The 13,124-nt window shown below is 41.7% G+C and overlaps 1 protein-coding gene and 1 long non-coding RNA gene across 4 annotated transcripts in view; one reads left to right on the forward strand and one right to left on the reverse strand.

Moving 5' to 3' along the window:
* LOC122422312 overlaps window positions 1–13,124 on the reverse strand; it is a 164,382-nt gene that overhangs the window by 129,161 nt on the left and 22,097 nt on the right. The gene's annotated exons all lie outside the window — the stretch shown is intronic.
* Window positions 1–13,124, forward strand: part of SYNPO2 (synaptopodin 2) — a 201,368-nt gene that overhangs the window by 108,615 nt on the left and 79,629 nt on the right. The gene's annotated exons all lie outside the window — the stretch shown is intronic.

A 13,124-nucleotide genomic window follows, 5' to 3' on the forward strand; every position in this document is an offset into this window, starting at 1 on the left:
ACCTCTTTGCCTTTGACTTCCCGGTATATATTTCTCTTCCAAGCTATGTAGCTCACGGGCTAATGGAATATTTGTCATTTCACAAACAAAAATTTCCAAAACAGGGTTCATCTTTCCCGCACAGCCTCCCCATCTCCTTGTCACAAAATAGCTTCCCCTCCTTACCATTCCTCAAGTCTCAAGGCAAAATTTCAGTCATCTTGGACTCCTACTGTGCCATCTGTAAACACACTGGAGGGGAATAAAGGATGATGAAGTGTCTTTTTAGAGTCTCTTATATTCAGAGTAACTACTCTACTTAATGCCTCATTTCATCACCTGGACTTTTGCAGTGATTGCCAAACTGGTGTCTCTGTCATTAATCTTTCTCTTCTCCATTACTATCAAACCAGTACTGGGACATTATCTATTTTACAAAACAGTCATATCCATACAAAAGAAATAGGTAGCATTAGTTGCTTCCAGAATGAACAGCAGGGGCACAGGGGTAGAAGGAAGGGAAATTTTACATTTATGTACCATCTTATTTCTTTAGAATTCTGTGCCCCATGGATATATTAACTATTGAGAATATTGTTTAATAGATATACAAGGTCGTACAGTACAGCTCGGGGAACTATATTCATTATTCTGTGAATAACCATAATGGGAAAGAATACAAAAAAGAATTTATATTTAGTATAACTGAATCCCTTTGCTGTATAGCGGAAATTAACACAACCTCATAATTCAACTATTTTGTTGTTGTTGTTTAATCACTAAGTCATGTCTGATTCTTTGCGACCCCATGGACTGTAGCCCGCCAGGCTCCTCTGTCTATGGGATTTTCCAGGCAAGAATACTGGAGTGGGTTGTCATTTCCTTTTCCAGAGGATCTTCCCAACCCAGGGATCGAACCCACGTCTGCTACACTGCAGGTGGATTCTTTACCGCTGTGCCATGGATGAAACCAAAAAAATTTTTTGGCTGCACTGCCCAGCATGCATAACTTCAACTATACTTCAATTAAAAAAAAGAATACTGTTTAAGTTAAACGTTGTGTTACCTATTAAATTAAACAAATGAAACATCCTTTTTAGCTACTCTTCTCAAAATCCTACATACATTGCCTTCAGGACAAAAATCAAGCTTCATCTTACTGTTTGGAGCTCTCTGAGGTGTGGTCAGAGCCCACCCCTGTAGCCTTTTTCCTGATCTTCTTTCTGGGCAGCTCACACTCCACAGGCCGGGCACATGCCATCACTCTGGATTCTGAGGCGTCCCCGCCCTTATTTAAACCTTTCCCTCTGCCTGAGGTGCTTTTCTTCATACCAGGTGCAGTCCGATCTTCCTTCCAGCTTCACCTTTGATGGCACCATTTCCAAGGTGCTTTCTTAGATCCCAGCGTTTAGAAGGCCTCCTTGTCTGCAGGATTCCTATTAAGGACTTGCTGATTCTCTCAGAGTCAGCCTGGTTTTGAAATTACCTGTGCATGTGACCATTCTTATGTTGTTCAATGCTTTTCACATGATGGGTTCTCAGAGAATGTTTTCTGAATGATGTTAGTCCTTGGTACCCCAAGAAATCCAAAATTAGCCTTGTTTGGCTATGAGACCCAATGGCATCTTCGTGTCATCACGGGTGCTGGCAGTTGTCATTAAGAAGTACAAAGCTTGGTGGGTCCCCTTTAAGTCAGTCCTTCTCTAATTGTGGCCCTAGACCACCTGCTGCAGGAATACCTGGAGTCCTTGCTAAAATGCAGATTTCTGGGCTCCAGTTGAAATGTGATGGTTTAGAGTCTCTAGGGGTAGGACCGGGCAATCTGATAACAACAAGTATCCCTAGGTGATCCTCGTGTACAGACGCTCAGGTTTGAGAGCTTCTGCTCTAACAGGATAGAGCAGGAGCGGGCTTTGGGGGAAGGTTTTCAAGAGGAGAGCATCCCTGAGATTTCTTCCCAGAGGTTTTCAAGCTGATCCTGCTTGTCTGCTGAACATGCCTTGGCTTCTGCCAGTCCTCCAGCCCTGCTCCATGCGCCTGGCCGTGCCTCGTGTTCCTGGAACAGGACTCGCCCTCTGTCTCTCCTTTCAGGAGGCTGACAGCGGAGCTGTTAAGCTGATTCCCTGCAGTATCTGGTGCTGGCACCTCTCAACTGGAGAGGGGTGCCTCAGGTTTCAACAATAATCTCACCTTTTTCCCATCGTCTCTTCTTTCCTGTAACTGCTGTGAGCAGGTGATTATCTCTGCATTGTAGACATGAGAATTCTGAGGCAGGAAAATGTTGAGACCTGCTTAAGCCTCTGACATATTAATAGAGTTAATGTCAAAGCCTAGTCATCCAAATTGGCATCCCTAGAGACCATTTTGTCAATCAGTAAGTCAATTAATTAATCAACAAGTATTTACTGAATGTGGATTAGGCATCCAGAAGCGTCTTGTTTTAACATTTGCAGGCTTGGCTGGACCCTGTGCAGAGCTTGGTTCAGTGACCTTACATTCTCCCTGACCTAGGATCTAATTCTGTACTATGCCGTCCACACTTGCCTGCCTTTATGGTTATGTCAGTTTGCTCAGCCGTATTTCTCATGAACACCACCATTCACTACATAATTCCGTAGCCCTTAATGAAGTTGAGAGGAACAGAGACGTAGGCCAGCTCCTCCAATGTGAGCAGTTGTTCAGCAATCTTAATTTGATGTTGTTCATCTGAAAATGCTGGGTTTTCCTTGGACTTCCATTGAACTAAAATGAAAAACTCAACAAACAAGTGTATGACTCCATGAAAGAAAGTTCTTTTTTCTTCTAGCCTGCCATTCTACATTACACTCAAAAGTGCCCACTCAGAAGGCAGGGTGGGACACATTGAGAGCGAGACACTGACATTTATACACTGCCACGTGTAAAGCGGATGGCGTGGGGGCCCGAGCTCTGCGCCCTGTGATGGCCTAGCGGGGTGGGTGGGGTGGGGCGGGAGGGAGGCTCTGGGGAAGGGGATGTACGTACAGTTGTCGCTGACTCACTCTGTTGTACGGCGGAGACTAATACAACATTGTCAAGCAATTACACTCCAATTTAGAAAAAATTTAAAAAAACCCAACTCGGCATCAATGACCTTCATTTTGACAATTTGAAATCCTTTTACCTGCTAAGGTTTATTTTTAAATCCACCCATGTTCCCCAACCCTGTAGCCTTTCCCATATCAGTAGGCAGACAGAATGTTCTATGCTATAGCCCACATTTACTGACACTTATATTTTCATTCATTTTCTAACAGTCACATGGAGACCATAGCCATAAATGTACGGCACAGTTTGCCATTTTCTACCAGCTTAGTTTTTATGAACCAAAGATAGTAAAGTAAGTCCAATGTATCTAAAAATGTCAACTCAAATGGAAAGTGCCAAGAGTGTCTTATAGGTTATCACACATTCTGCAAGGTCACTCAGAGTGTTGAAAATCAGATTTCAACAATAATAGGTTTACCTGTAGGGAGATAGCATCTGATCAAAATCACCAAGGATAAGGTCTGAAAAAATGTTGACCTTTTATGTTTCTTAGACTTTGTGTGTTTTTAAAAGTAGTGCAGAAACTTGACTTTGATCTCAACCAGCATTGATTGTATCAAAGGTACGTAAGGGAAACACTGCTGGCCTCTCCCAGGCTTGAGAGGAGATAGTTGGCACATGTGGCCACTTCTACTGTCTCAGTATACGAGTGGGCTAGGGTTAGAACTGGGCTGAGCCACCGTGGGCAGCAGAGACCACAGTCCCTTACTGAGAGGGATTTGGCTAGCAACTCTACCTCCACATCGTTCCACACGCTATTTCAGGCTGACTGTTGTACACGCTCTTCCTTTTTCCATCTCATCTAGCCGTTAAATCAATGCCCTGGCTGGATCAGAGGAACCAGGAAACACAATGTTACTCAGCATGCTATTGACATTTCCCTCTAAAGCTTCCAACAACTTCCCCTACCAACATCTCTGAAAGGGCCGAAAAATCCCAGTGGGGTGCTGTTACCCATTCACGTGTGGTGCGCTGTGTGCTATGTCTCACGCGGTAAAACCACCACAGTTTTGCTGGATTATGCCAAGACAAAGTCTTTTTTTGATATCTCATTATCCTTATCATTGTTCTAGGTGAAATTACAAATAAATACTCTCTAATGAGTTAATTATAGATATCCAAATGGATGAGTGTAAAAGTTAATGGACTGGATCAAGTTCACAGAACAAGTTAATAAAGGTAGAACAGATGGAGAACAAAGGTCTAAGTCCTTCTTCTAGAACTATGATAAAATTCATTTCCTCTCAGAACATAGACAAACCCACTCAAAAATACATCAAGGAAAAGAAATCAAATAATATGCTTTTCACTCTTTAGAATTTCACTTTGATTCAAAGATAGTGTTGTCTTAGTTATTTCTAGTTTGACTTTTTTTCATATTATTAAAATATCCAATATGTACCAGAATCATTGCTTTTAGACTCTTTTCTTAATACTGATGCGTCTAAGAACAGACAGAGAATTAGATGGCTGTTTAAATATACTAGCAGTGCTATTGCAATGTTCCATTTTTATTTTTAAAATAGTTATTTTTATAGTCACTTATTGCATCTCTAGGTGTTTTCCATGTTTTTCTATATTCATAAAAACATATAATGACTATATTATCATCACAACTCTACAGAAAAGAAAAGTGACATAGAAAAGTTAGGTAACTTGGAAAATAACTATCTCAGTGCCTGATGTGTAATAGTTTCTCAATATATATTAGCTAAAATTATCATTATTTTCCCCAAGTTCATACAAGCTACTAAATGGGGGAGTTTGAGTTCAAACACAAATAAAACAGAATGCATTTGGTACTATGTGCACACTGCCTTGATTTTCAAACTCAATTTTACGAGCAAAAAGCTATTTTCATCCTGTTTATTTGAACAACTAGAGCAAATATTTTATACATTTTATTTGTCTGTCAATATCTCTAACATTAATTTAGATACATGTGCACCTGTGTCTTCTTATTTTTTTCTGTTTTGGTTTTGTGTTTAGCTTTTCATATTGTACACTGGCATGTTTTTAAGAGCACTTTTAGGCCAAATAGGAAGCTGGAGATTCTCCCTGGAGATGGGAGGAAGGTGTTAATGGAGAGGCATATAAGTGAAATGAAACAACCCCGTTGGAGGGAAGAGCAGGGAACTTCCCTAAAAGCCAAGGCTCCTAGCACAGCCTTATACAGCAGGTTGGCTGACACCTCTTTCTAAAAATAGGAATTGCTTGGACTCTACAAGGTGGGACATTTGGATTCTCTTCTATTTCTAACTGACGTTTTAGAGAGTGCATCCAGTATTTCTTTTAGGAAAGCTCCAAGGATTGTTTCTTTATTTATAAGTTATTCTGAAGAAAATCTATAAGAATTTGGACTTCTGTTTGTAAATTAATAAATGACTGTACCTTTCATTTTGGCAGAAGGAAGGGATTCAGTTAACGTTAAAATGAAGTGCTCCAGATCCAGACCCCCAGCCCCTTTCCCTGGAAGCACAGATGTCAGAGTCACAGGAGCCTCACTCTTGGCTCTGTTCAGGCTCCCTTTTCTGCAAGAGGCAGTGGCTGAGGAGCTTCAAAAGGCAATGTACACCTCCCTCTTCTTCTTCCTCTTCTCTTTTTTATTCTTCCTCCTAAAGTTTAGTAACTTCAGTCTTAAAGGTCTCTAGACTTTCACGGAAGGCTCAACTTTGATTAAAGTTCCTCTCAACTGGTTCAGAGTGATTAAACGTCACTCAACTGGTATTGCAGCAAGTCTCATAGTTTGCCTTTATTGATTACAAAAAATGAATAAGGGCTTCTTTGGTTGTTCAGTGGTAAAGAATCTGCCTGCCACAGCAGGAGACACAGGTTCAAACCCTGGTCCAGGAAGACCCCACATGTCTTGGGACAGCTAACTCCATGCACAACTACTGAGTCTGTGCTCTGGAGCCTGGAATCGGCAACTGCTGAAGCTCGTGCCGTAGAGCCCATGCTCCACAAGAGGGGCTGCCACGCTGAGAAGCCCCCGCTGCAACCAAGAGTAGCCCCTGCTTGCCACAACCGCAGAAAAGCCTGCACGGCAGCGAAGACCCAGCGCAGTCAATATGCAAATAAATAAATAACATTGTTTTTTAAAAAATGAATAAGGTGGTCATACGAAAAGGAGTGACTGAATTAGGTCAGAATGAGGCTTTGGAAATGTATTTGAATTCCTGAAACTGGTGATCTTACTTACAAAATTTTCTGTTTACACATGAGGCAGCTGATTTGGAAAGGCATCTTAGCCTAGTCTGGGCTGAGTCTCAAGCTGTGTCATCCTGGTGCTCTTGCCGGAAGACTGAATACATTTGAAAGCATCAGGCCCTGGGTCATGATTATGCCTGTGAGACCCTGTGCCCAATCTGGGGAGGAGACTGTCAACTTCTGGGGGACCGAACAGCATGTGCGGAGAGTTTTAGAGTGCAGTGGGGAAGAGCTAAGGCTCTGGCAAGCTTAAGACTGAGAGTCAGGACCTCAAACTGTGACTCAAATTGGCCTATGACTCTAAACTTGTTTGCACCATTCTCTAATTGTTTTGTGTGCGATTATATCTCCCTAGCAAGCGTGAAAGAATCTGAAGACAGAGTGCATGCTATTTTTGATTTCCCAAAAGAATTTGTCAGAGTCATGGGCTCACCTTGTGGACTGACTGACAGCTCCTGGTAGCAGTGACTTCAGCTGCAAATAAAGAAAAAGCGTTCATGTTCCAAGTAACAAAGGAGTGTGTCATGTGGCCACGCCTCTGTGGCCCTGCGCTGATCACTGAGACAGAAATGCCCCAGGAGGCAGAAGGAAGTCAGATCACTCAGGGCTGGGAATCTTGTGGTGGAGACAGAAGAAGCAAGGGTTTGGATTAAGGCTCAGGGACTTGGTGGAGGAGACCCAACTCGTGTTCAGGCCTGGGCAGAAGCTCTCCGGAGAGTGCGTGCTCCGTTTTAGCAGCAGTCTCGGAGAGCAAGCCTTGAGGCCACAGAAGTCCTCTTTCCATCAGGAGACAGAGCCAAATTCATTCATTCATATATTCTTTAACTCTGATGTTAAGGATGGCATGGCAGGTGCCATGCTCAGTGCTGTGGACGTAAAAATGTTTGCATGCATGGTCTTGGCTTCCAGGGGTGGTGCAAACCTGCAAACAGATAATTATGATATCAAGCTTCCAACTGTATGACAGCATGATCTAATGAAAAGGGGTTTTGCAAAAGAGGGAAGGGGTCCTAGCTTTAATCTAGGCTTTGACACCTATTATGGGTTGTGCGACTTGGATTTTTTGAGCCTGTTTCTTCATCTGTAAATCTGGAAAAAAAGTACTGTCTCTTAAAATTGTTGAAAGAATGAAAGGAGAAATACGTATAAATAGTTCCTGCCACAGTGCATGTGATAGAGCCTCAGAAAATGTTTGCTCTCTTGCTCTGTAAGAGCAGAATATACAATGTGGTGGGTGCTTAGAGGCAAGAACCAGTAACTGCCCGAGAAAGGGGGAGGCTCTACCTAGGAATTAACATTGTTTGCTTAATCTTTAAAAAGTAAGTAAGACCCTTTTTCAATCACTTATTTAGCACATGATTGCAGAGCATGATTTTGTACCAAGTATTGTATCAGAAGCTGGGGACACAATGGTGAACGAAACAGATGTGACCCCAGACCTTCTTGAGTTTATCTGCCACAGGGAGGGGCAGGCCAAAACCAAACAAATAGACTCACTAAGGATAAACAGAGGGGCTGAGATGGGGGAATTGTGACTTTCAAATGGCAAGAGCTGTAGGCTAACGTAGCTTGGGACTCAGTCCAGACCAGGCTAAGATGTCTTTCCAAATCAGCTACCTTGTGTGTAAACATAACATTATGCAGGTAAGATCACTGGTTCCATGGCTTCAAATTCTATTCCCAAAGCCAGTTCTGGCCTCATTCAGTGACTCCTTTTGGTGTGACCACCTTATTTATTTACTTTTAATCAAGAAAGGGAAATGCAAGACCTGCTGCTCATTTTCTACAAGAGGTGAGTGATCTTCTAGAGAAATTTTAATCAAAGATGAAACTTCTGTGAAGGTTTGGAAATGCTTACGACTGAAGTGATTAGACTTTGGGAGAGAGAATTAAAGAAGAGGAGAGAGGGCTGAGAATGGAGAAAGAGAAGCAGCCTCATGCTGCTGCTGAGGCTCCTTAGTCACTGACCTTTGCAGGGAACTCTGAACAGTGCTTGGGCTGAGCCCGATGGAGGCTCCCAGTGGCTCTAACGACTGTACTTCCGGGGAAAGGGGCTGGGAGGATGTCAGTTCTGATATTAGCCAACAACCAAAGGACGGAAAGGCGTTAGCCATACAAAGAGAGAGAGGAAGAAATAGCATGTACATGTTTTCTAGGCAGAAATAGCGTGTACAGTTGTCGTGAAGCAGAAAAGAGCTTGGCTGAGCAAGGACAGAAGAGAATTTTAAAAAGAAGGTGAAGACAGCATTTAATGAAGTTCAAGAAAAAAGAATTCATGGGAATTCACTCCAGAGTTAGTAGCACATGCAGAGGTGTAGAGTTCTGCAAGAGCCTGGCATGTTCTAAGTACTGGGAGAACTTCACTGTGACCACACTCTAGGCTGAAGGAGTAGGGTGAGGCAGAACTGTGGCAAGAATGGGGCCATGGGGTGGGCATCAGACTGTGGGGATCTTGCTTGTACGGTAAGTGAAGACTTAGATTGGACTTGCTATTAGCTCTTAGTTTTGGAACTCCAGCCTGTCTCAGAAGCTCCTGCCCACCTTCCAAGACTGTCTCTAAGCCCCTCAATTACAGAGATTTCTTCACTGCCCTCCAGTTATTGGGCTTCACAGGTGGCGCTAGTGGTAAAGAACTTGGCTGCCGATGCAGGAGACAAAACAGACGCAGGTTCGATCCCTGGGTCTGGAAGATCCCCTGGAGGAGGGCATGGCAACCCGTCCCAGTATTCTTGCCCAGAGAATCCCATGGACAGAGGAGAATCCCATGGACAGAGGAATCTGACAGAGGAGTCCATGGGGTCGCAAAGAGTTGGACATGACTTAGCACGCACACACTCCAGTTTTTGTATCCTGACTCCTCTTCATGGTTGCAGCTTCTCTCGCTACTCAGATCTGAGGCATCTTCTGGTGGTTTTATTTAGAGGCTCTACTCTGGCTCTGATCATAGAGAAAGTGTCTTCTACTCTGGACCCTGGGCAGGTAGTCAGGCAAAGCTAGGCTTATTTTATTAAGATAACTACTAAAACCAAGCAGAGTAGATCTGAGAATTAATGGGAAGTCAGTGTTAGTACTTAAATAGTAAAGCAACTTGAGAGAAATATTTATTCATCCTTTGACACTGATTTGCAGAATTAATTAAAGAAGGCAGAGACTGGAGGCGGGAAGCCAAGTGTGTAGTATGTAGGGATGGGGTGGGATGGGGTGTGGGTGTGTGTGTTCTTTTTAAAAGGAAAAAGTCCTTTACAAGGTAGAAATGAAATAGGAAGCACAATAGAGCGTGTGCTGTTAGCCATTGTAGAGAAACATAATTTTAGGGGATTTAAATTTATTTGGAAACTTTTTACTTTAGACAAATTTACTTCATTTTATGAGGTCTCTTGATTTCAGTTGGTTTAAAATTCAGAGGAAAAACATAGTCCACGGGATCAAGTGCAGCTTGTTAACATGTCTGCATGAAATTCTGACATCTTCAAACAACTTTCCACTCAACTCTTGGACCCATCCACTTGCTGAATAGTTGTGTGTAAGCCAGCAATTTCCCTCCCTCCTCCATTTACTCTTCAAGCACAGTGCTCTTAGCAGACAGATTTCTTGGCCTATGCTCCTCTGACAAAGATTTCAATCCTATACATAACCCACAGCTTCGTAAGATGTTCTTGATGTCTGTTGGGAACCTTTTTAACTGCTTTCAGGGTCTTTTCTTCCTCTCCACATTCTTCCTCCTCCTCACATTTTTCCTCCATACACACACACACACACACACACACATATATATATGCTTTTTACATTTGAAATATTATTCTGAATTTTCTAAATTGTAAAGGAATTCTCAAGTGAATGTTCGTCTTCAACAGGTTGAAAATACATTCTATTAGCAACTTTGATTCCAGGACTAACAGTGGTGGAGGGATGGCGTGAGTTCATGCTTTACCTACTCTTACCCAGCAAGTTGGGAGAGACACAGTCTAAAGCCTGACTGGCTGATCTCCAGTCCCGTGCACTGTCCCTGATCTAATGAATGTTCCCTTTTTATTGCTATTGAACATTTAGTTCTTTTGGAGGTCTCTGGGTCAGTTACTGTCACCTTATTAGGCAACCTTCTGACAAATTGTTTTATACCTACAAAGAATCTAAATGTGGCATCCTCAGACCACTGGGCCCTGCTGGTGATGTTTGAACTACTCAGGGGATGAAGCAGATAGCCAAAAATATACCAATTTTAGCAGAAGACACTTATATCAGCGACAGCTGGAGGACCACAAAATCTATAAACACACTTGTTACTCATCTACTGTGCCTGTTGGGCAAGCAAGGTATGTGGCCCACTTGAACATCTTGTCGTAGAGAGGTTTCCTAGGCGGGCCTCCGGACAGAACCTGAGCTGAGAAGAATCACATGAGCTTGGCATTCAGAGCATTAAAGTGTGTTATTGGTTTAGTCCTGATATGAAAGAGGAGACCTATCACCTAAAGGAATGTAGAGAGCTGAGGGATGGAATGACAATGGATTGGATGAATCAGTTTGAGCACTTGTTGATTCAACATGTGAACTGGGGGATCATGAAAGTCTGAGCACTGATTGATTGCCAAAGTTTTCTTTAAAACTATTCAAGAGGTTCTGCACCCAGCAGCTCATCAGCTAGAGGGAAAAAAAAAAAGCAGAGTGTTTTGTAAGAGGCAAAAGCTAATTACAGTGCTAACTTAGGTCGCATGACTGTAAGTTTGGCAGGAAATGGCATGTAATTAACATGAATGTATTGGAAATCTGAAGTTTAAAATGCCAGGCATTGTAGAGCAAGATGTCCTTTGTTTATGGCTTTTGGTTATTTAGTTAATTTAATTTTTTCTTTTGTTTATCCAAATGCCTGCCCATATAAGAATGAGATTATCCTGATGGGGGATGTGATAAACCTAGATCTTATGATTAAATTGTCTGAGATTTTTAACCAAATAACCGTAGATCCTTGTATCATAAATAATTTATATTGATTGTTTTATCACTAACTAGTAAAAATGCACACAAACAAATGTGTTCTCATGATGTATTCAGTCTATTCTTGTAGATTTCTTGAGGATACAAGCAACACTTTTACTTCCAATGCAATTCTCCATAGGACCTACTTGCCACAAACAGCAGTGCTGTCTCATGATCTAAATGCCCGTGACTGTTTTAGCTGTTGTTGCAGGATGATTCCAGCCTTTAGCTCTCATCTGTGAAGTTCTTTAAATGAGTCTTTGTAATGAATCAAAGTCCTTTTTTTGTCTGTTTTTAAAGACAGGACTCAGACCACATCCCAAGTTAGGTACTTAAAGGGAAGTAGATATCTCAACGTGAAGTCTGCATTAAGCTCCAAGTGCAATGTGTATCATGATAACAGCAACTGTTAATACTGTTTACTACTTGGTGTATACCTATTGTGGTGAGGAACACTTTATATAGATTATGTCAGTCATTCCTCTTGATAACCCCACGGGTTAGGCATATCATTCTCTTTTCACAGATGAGAAAACCAATGATGTGTACACTTGCTCAAAGTCACCTACAGTTAGTAGGTGAAGGAGGAGTTCTTTAGATGCAGACTTGTCTGATTCTTTCGGCCCTGTTTTGAGAGCGGCTGTGCAGTATGTTATGTAAATTTTGACCCTGGAACCAGACTGCCTGTGTGTAAATCTCTCCTCTCTCATTTGCTGTCTTATAACAATGAGACCTGGACCAGCTGACTTATTCTCTCTGTACCTCAGTTTTCTCATTTTTAATGTGGGGGACAGTGGTATTATCTATCTTATAGTGCTGTTCTGAGGATTAAATGAATTTGTATACTAAAAGCTCTTACAAGAGTGTTTGAAACATAGAAACATATAATGTAGGCTATTGGCATTACTCTACCCACTAGGCAAGATGTCTTTCTCACACCCCAAATTCATAAGTCCCAAACAAATTCATCATCTTAGTTTCCCTAACTTGCTTCCTTTACTTGACTGATCGCATTGTCATCCAGCAAGATTTTCCAAATTGGAAAACTTTATATTCAACTATTGTCTCATTGTTGACATTTATAAATAAGTCCCTAATTTCTGTCAAATTCATAAGTATATTATAAATGTATCCTGTCCTTCCCGTTCCTAAAAGAGTCACTGCCTCATCATGTATTGTCTGAACCTGTGCTGTTCAATATGGTACCCATCAGCCGTATGTGACTACTGAACACATGAATTATGACTAGTTTGAATTGAGATGCACCCTAAGTATAAAATGGGCTTCCCAAGTGGCTCAGCGGGTAAAGAATCCACTTGCAATGCAGGAGACGCAGGAGACATGGGTTTGATCCCTGGGTGGGAAAGATACCCTGGAGGAGAGCATGGCAACCCACTCCAGTCTTCTTGCCTAGAGAATCTGATGAATGGAGGAGCCTGGTGGGCTGCAGTCCGTAGGGTTGCAAAGAGTCCAACACGACTGAAGTGACAGAGCATGCATTCATGCATGAATATAAAATACACACCAGGGTACAAAAACAGAATGAAAAGCAAATGTAAACTACCTCATTAATAATTTTTACATTGATTACATGTTGAAAGGATATTTTATATATATTGTAATAAATATATATATTAAAACATTTCACTGTTTCTTTTTATGTTTTAACATGGACACTAGAAAATTTAAAGTTATATATGTGACATGTGGCCTATGTCTGTATTTCATATTATATTTCTATTGGCCAGTACTAGCCTGAACTTTTCCAAATGGCTTCTTATTTTCTCTCTATATAATAATCTCTTAGTTTATCTCTTTATCATCGCTCTATCTGCTACCTATTGTTAACAGGTAAACTCAGGTATATTGAAAATTTCGAGAGTTTATCTGAGCATTTG

This window comes from Cervus canadensis, chromosome 19 (assembly GCF_019320065.1).
Source record: "Cervus canadensis isolate Bull #8, Minnesota chromosome 19, ASM1932006v1, whole genome shotgun sequence".
Lineage (NCBI taxonomy): Eukaryota > Metazoa > Chordata > Mammalia > Artiodactyla > Cervidae > Cervus > Cervus canadensis.